The sequence below is a fragment of the Pinus tabuliformis genome, chromosome 4_1 (assembly GCF_031772625.1).
Source record: "Pinus tabuliformis cultivar Carrire ecotype Pingquan chromosome 4_1, CPIR1, whole genome shotgun sequence".
Lineage (NCBI taxonomy): Eukaryota > Viridiplantae > Streptophyta > Pinopsida > Pinales > Pinaceae > Pinus > Pinus tabuliformis.
The window spans coordinates 751,681,271-751,688,948 of record NC_142303.1 but is presented as its reverse complement, the minus strand read 5'-3'; positions in this window follow the sequence as shown (position 1 = coordinate 751,688,948).

Genomic DNA, 7,678 nt, shown 5'->3' with positions numbered 1-7,678 from the left:
TTCCATTTCTGATAGAACTGAACAGTGATGAAGAAGAAGAAGAAATGGAGCAGGAGTAGAAACAGGAAGAAGTAGCAGCAGATAGCTCAATAAGTGAGGATGCAAGCCCAGACAGTGGTGAAACAGGAAGAGTTGAGGTAAGTCCTTTACCGAGAGGATCAGGTAGAAAGACTAGACTACCTGCAAAATTTAGAGACTATGCTTTAATGTCCAAAATTTTAAATATTGTAGAACCCTCAAATTATGAAGAAGCAAGTAGATCAGATGAATGGAGGGCTGCAATGCATGAAGAAATGGAATCCATATATAGAAACCATACTTGGGACTTAGTTGAGCTGCCAGAAGGAAAAACCCCTATAGGTTGTAAGTGGCTGTATAAACCTAAGATAAATGCAGAGGGTACTGTAGAAAAATTCAAAGCAAGACTGGTAGCAAAGGGTTATTCACAACAGGAAGGAATTGATTTTGATGACACCTTTGCCCCCGTAGCTAAACTTAATACAATTAGAATGCTAATCTGTTTAGCAACAAAACATAAATGGAAGCTACACCAGTTAGATGTTAAATCTGCATTTCTGAATGGAGAATTAAAAGAAGAAATATATTTAGTACAGCCTCCTGGTTTTGTGAAAAAGGGGAAGGAACATTTAGTGTGTAAACTCCATAAGGCACTCTATGGATTGAAACAAGCACCCAGGTCATGGTATGATAAAATTGATTCATTTTTTGTTCAGCATAGTTTCCATAGGAGCCTCAACGATCCAAATCTGTACACCAAGATGAATAATCAGAGGCAAATCATTTTGATTTCTTTGTATGTGGATGACATGATAATAACAGGAAATGCAAATAGTTTAATCAAAGAAATTAAGCAGCAAATGTCACAGGAATTTGAAATGAAAGACCTTGGTGATCTTCATTATTGCCTAGGATTGGAAGTGTGGAAAGATTCTAGTCAAACTTTTCTAACTCAAGGAAAGTATGCCAGAACCCTGTTGGAAAGATTCAGAATGGAACAGTGCAAAACAGCAGCAACACCATTGCAGCAGAACCTCAAGTTAAGCAGTGACGATGGTACAAAACAGGTGGATGCCACTTTGTATAGACAGCTAGTGGGAAGCCTGATATATCTTACGACAACTAGGCCTGATTTGGCATACTCTGTTAGTGTGCTGAGCCAGTTTATGTCCAGACCACTCGACAGTCACTGGAATGCAGCAAAATGTGTGTTGAGGTACCTTAGTGGTACTTGCAATTATGGTATTTTATACACTGACATTTCTGATGTTACTTTAGCAGGTTATTCAGATTCTGATTGGGCAAGCAACCTGGATGATCGTAGATCTATCACAGGTTATGCATTTAGTATTGGATCCGGGGTTATTTCGTGGAGCAGTAAAAAGAAAAGCACTGTAGCATTGTCGTCATGTGAAGCAGAGTACCAGGCGTTGTGTGCAGCTACATGTGAAGCCATTTGGTTGAGGAGATTGCTTAGTGATGTAGGCGAAGGACAAAAAGCAGCAACCAGCATCAAAACTGACAATCAAAGCACAATAAAGCTTGCATACAATCCAGTTTTCCATAAGAATACTAAACACATTGATACTCAGTTTCACTTTGTCCGAGAAAAGATACAGTCAAAGGAAATTTGTGTGGATTATTGTAATACTTGTGATAATTTAGCTGACATCTTTACTAAGCCTCTAGGGCGAGTAAAGTTTGAGTTATTTAGAGGGATGTTAGGTGTGCAAAATAACCCTTTCTCCATTAAGGGGGGGAGTTAGCAATAATGGAGAAATGGTTATGTGGTTGTAACGCATCTTCTTAGTTTAGGAGTTGTTCCTAGAATTTAGGAGGTTGTTTACAACTACCTATTTTTCAGTGATGTATTTAATATGTAATATTCATTCATGTAAGGTAGAGTGAATGTGAGCGAGAGTCTCCTCCTTGTATGTTGAGTGCAGTCTCCAGGTGGTGTTGTCACCTGTGAGCTGCAACTCCTTCTGATTAATTCAAAGTTTAATTATTTTTATCTATGCTTCTATGGTCTCGACTTTCTCCAAGATGATGTGATCTTCGTCCTTGAAGTGCTTTTCTTGGATGTCTATATTTTGGGCTACCTTGCATTGTAGATCTCTTCAACTTGATGAGGATCTTTGTGATCTTTTAATGATGACTTAGAGGATCCAAAACTTTTGCTGTTGTAGACTACTTTTTTGTTCTAGGGTTTGATCCTTCAATGTAGATTTTGAACTTTCGCTTCGATTTACTTCGACTTCCTTTGATTCCTTTCTTGAAACTCGATCCTTGAGTGTCTCTTTGATTGCATGCCCATTTATTGACTTGGACACCTTAGCTTTGATACCATGTTGAGAAATCTAGGGCATTAGCATTAGGTGATTTCTCTTTGATTTGTAATTGTTTGTGAATGCATTTTACTTCGTTAGATTAGAATATTCTTCTTCTTAGGTTATTAGTGTTCTTCTTCATCAAGTAGTAACTAGTGCATGAACATAAATATACAACAAACATAGACTGTAGGCTATCAGCCAGGGCCAAAACCACTCACTGTTTGAGAGGAAAACTTGCACAAATTATTCTTATAGAGATTCTAATTGACGAATACCAAGAGCAAGACTCTTGATCTATTTTCCACTCCAACACCAAGACACAAGTCCTCTTGATAGTCGCTCTTCTTGAATCCTCTTCCACTTCATCCTTTTAGCATCGAGATGTTGCCATCACTGAGATATTATCACTATCTAGATATTGAGATATCCTTCATGTAATAGAACTGAAACAGTTGTCTAAACTCTTGTTATGACACTTAATTCTTCTCTTCTCTGAGATCTGAATCAGTCACTGCATTTATGATCTGAATTCATGAAGTAGACCGAAATCCTTCTCACTGGATTACAAAAATAGACTTCTCACCGCACTGTAGACTTTTCATTGTGAAATAAAGGAGTACCTTCTCACCGAATTGTGTACTCTGTCTAGGACACGAAAATGTCTTCTCTTGAAACAGTCATCTGACTCTCAGTATTCTCATTGCCACTGTCCACAGAGAGACACCTGAATTTGTCTTCTACCATTGTTCACCGAAATCAGAGAGGCATGCGAACTTATCTTTGTCCCATCCACTCAAAATCTTAGAGAGAGGTGTCATAAATTCAATGTGTAAATATGAAGACCCTACACTCATATATATAGTAGTATGTCCATAAATAAGCCGACTTGTAAAATCGAATAGGCATGTCCTCATAGGGTGAGTCGACATGAGTTCTTTCATTCATTTGGAGACTGACTTGAAGAGGAGGATTGTCCTTGTATTTGGATGGCTTTTAGACACTTTCATAGACTCATATATATTTGAAACATGATCAAGAAGAGCTCTTCATACATGAAATTAATTCTTTTGAGCTCTTAATCTTTCGCTTTTCAAGGACTTCTTCAGTGCTACCCCTTTTGAGCTTCGACCATACATTCATCATCGTCTTCTAACCCCTTCTATTTTCCACCAACCTGGATGGGGAATTCCACGCATGGTGGCTCTGACGCTTCAGCACTGATTCTTCCCCATGAGTCTGGATTCGACTCCCGAAGGTGTTACAGTTCTCCTCGCATAGGTCATTTCTGCGGGCACCATTCTGTAGCCTGAAAGCAGCTCCATGTCCCTGCGCAAAATTTTCTGCTCCCAAACCCCCAAGGCGAAGATGCTAGCGAAAGATACACAACCTCCTGAAAAGGGAAGGCTAGAAAAACCTTCCTTCAAGTTCCTAGAGGCACCATCACAGCCAGAAGAACAAATAAATTCATCAACACACGTACCGCCCCTCTATACCTACAAAACACTCAAAAGAGGAGACATCAAGAGCTGACAAGCACAACCAGACCCTTCCCATAGAGGCGGTCTACACATAACCCCTATTTTATTTTAACTTGTATCCACACTTTTACACCCTTCAACATGACCCATAACTTGGCATGCTACTTCTCTGTATCTAATTATCTGTTGCTTTTTAGTAAATTTATGTTTTTAAACATAAATGGAGTTGAGCTCAGAGTTACCACTTTGCCTTTATCATCGTGTGATTCATTATACCACTTGTGCATTACATGCATTGTCATAAACACCGGAAAATAACTGAGAGACCACTCTACTTCCAACGCAAAAATTCATGCTCACTTTCTTTCTCCTCAATTCGAATTATCCAAAAAAACAACAACACTTTATACAAAAAACATTTCTACATTGAGGGGGTGATGTTAAAATAATGTACAAATCTACGCTCCTGGAATTGTGAGTTGTCTAATTTTTTAGTTATGTTGTCATGATCTGTACTTATTGATTTTTTAGCTAGTTCCATATTCTCCAAGCGGGTAACAAACTTCACACACATACTAATTTAAAAAAAAATGTTTCATACATTTATTACCATACTTATTTCCTTGTTTTTCTTCACAACTATAAAGACATTTATTGCAATCACAAATTTTACTTTTAAATTCTCCATAATCAACATATTCCACAAACAAAGTATTGTAAAAAAATAATATAAATTCAGTAAATATAACAAAAGACTCCACAAAATCCACATATGCATCCCAAAAAATTGACATTTAATTGCCTTCTCTAACCTGCAAAATTGGGGAATAATATAAGTAATCTCCAACATAAATTAATGGAAATTTCACGTGGCTACGTTTTCTCCAAGCACTCCAAATTCGTATCTTAGTCACCTCCAAAACATATCTCCATAATTAAACAAATATGACATCCGCAACAATTCCCATCCAAAAACTCCTTGAAGCCTAAAATCCGAAATTAGGTTATCGAGAGGCACTGGTGGAATATCGCCAATTGAATTTGTATTTGGAGAAAGTGAGAAAACATTTCCATTTTCAATAACATCATTAAAAAATTCAACCGACTCCACACTGAACCTGGATTTTTCTGAAAGGGAGAGAGTATATGCAATTGCATGTATGCACAATCCAATAACCATATCATATACCTTTAGTTGCACGTCCATAAAACCCAACATAAGCACTTTTCCCTGAACTACACGAAAAGGTACGTAGCCTGGACATTTACTATTTATATCTATTGACATAATATCACGCAATCTCCAACTAAACCCCGACTCATCTTTAAAAAATTCCAAACTGTTTAATTGAAAATTGGCTAAACTTGAACTTTTCTATCTCTTCAAGTGACCAAACAGGGTTTGAACCATTGTTCACAAGACAAAAAAGTTGGTTCCCACACAATCCTAATCCCATACACTGTATGTCACGAATAGGGACAAATTAAATACCCCCCATTGGTTTCTTATACCATCCAACCAATAGATAGTGTAGTCATACAAATGATAGTCTTCATAATATTTTTCTAAATATAGCTAGCAAAACTTCCCTTTCTAAAAAACAACCTCCATTAGGGTTGTTACACCACCAAAAGGGGGTTATTTCCTTTTCCAAACCATTTGCATACTTGTGCAAATAAAAAAATGCTATTCCATGTTTTTGCACACATGTTTCAACACAACCTAATCATATTTTCGCAAACTAAATTTCTATAACAAAGAAAAGAATCCCCACTCTCCAACAATCATAATCCCAAAATTTCCATAGTTTTTTGTAAAAGGGTTTATTATGAAATAATTCTTTGAATGCAAAGATTCTCCACCCCCAGTGAATAAAACCATTGATCCAACTGTACATTGAATTATGTACCCAGAGTCCAAAGAAGGGAAAATCAATAGACATATTTGTCCTTTTCCGTTAAGGTAAGATCCAACAAAGTAGGTACCTTCCATACAAGCTGGAAAAGAAATAAATCCAAATTATTTGTCCCTACATCCATTGCAAGAAGTAAGAAAAATTATTTTTTCCAACATAATATTTCATTCTTTACAAACCGACCGAAATTTTATGAACATTGATAGAGGAAGCTGACAAAATACAAACACAAGAATCTTAAATGGATAAAACTCCCAAATACTTGGATCCATAGGAAAATCAACAACTTTCTGGAAACCAAAACAAACATTGCAAGTCACATTGTTAAGGATAAAATTATTAAAAAAAATCATGTTGTCAAACACGCAAATAATCACATTTAAAATGCTATTAAACAACTTTCATAAACATTCCAAAAAAAATTCAAAAATGACTAAGACGCTTGAAAAACCAAATATTTTCTCTTTTTAAAAGATCATTTCAACCAACAATGCTTCCAAAATAACATTAAAAAAAAATACGAAACAATTTTCCCATAATGCACAAAACGCTAGACCTATGCAAGACCATTCTGACTGCCCACTTCGTGACCATCATGAGGTCCACCATCATTTTGACTGTGTACATTGGGCTCTTCGTCCCAACCAAATAACTTGCATCCCGATCTCCGTCCACTCGACTTTTTGTATGTCCCAACAACAATAGAAAAATGTTTTATTTTTGTCAAAGTCAATTTCATTTTTCTTTTAAAACATTTTCTCAAATAACTATTCTTCGTAAATAACATTGTCATAAAAATCATTTCCCCATCCCGAAAACATGAGTACACCAAATATTGTGCACGCCAGAGCCGGCCTCCCCACCAACTAACTTTTACGTTTAACCATCCCGACTTCTGTCCGCGAGACTATCTCCACGTCCGGCCACCAATACAATTTTTTTAAACCAATTTTTGTGCCACCAATCAACTTCTCTTCTTTCTAGGTTTATAAATGTTCAAACTTGCATGTTAAACATGCCAAAAAAAATATATCCTTTCGGAAACATTTCTAAAAACAAAATAAAAACTAAATCCACATTTATATAAAAGCATTTATTCTTTAACTTAAAAGCCACCAATATACCCCCTCACCTTCTAGGTCGGGTTTGTCCAACTCCTCTACATTTCAATCCCGCCTTCCTACTACTGCACTCAGTCCAACTCCGACTACATTTCGAACTTTCGACCTGACTGTCTTCATGTTCGACCAACAATAGAAAAATGTTTTAACAGATATCCAAGCCACCAATCACCTTCTCTTCTTTCCACGGAATAAAACATTCAAATTATCACGTTAAACATGCAAAATATAAATATATATATATATATATATATATATATATATATATATATATATATATCCTTCCAAAGCATGCTGAAAAACAAAAGAAACCTAAATACAACCACATTTATATTAAAACATTCTTTTTTATTGAAAAACCACATATACACCGCACCACCTTCTATGTCGGGGTCGCAGTGAAGACTTTATCCAATTCCTCTACATTTGCATCCGGGGTTTCGACTACCAAACTCAGTGCAACTCCCCCTACGTTTCAAACTTCTGAGCTATGTCCACCCAGCTGTCTCCACGTCCAGCAACAAATAAAAAGATATTTTCACTGGTTTCCATCCGTCAATCACCTTCTCTTCTCTTCAACTATTATTTAATATTCAAACTTTCATGTTAAAAATGCCCCCCCCCCCCACCAAAAAATAACTAAAAAATATGCTTAGTGAAATATTTCAAAAACAAAATACAACCACATTCATTTAAAAACATTTATTTTTTCAATTAAAAAAGACAAATACACCCCCACCACCTTCAACGTCGGCGTCAGGCTGTGCGTTATCCAACTCCTCTACAGGTCAGTGCATTGTATTGATAATTGC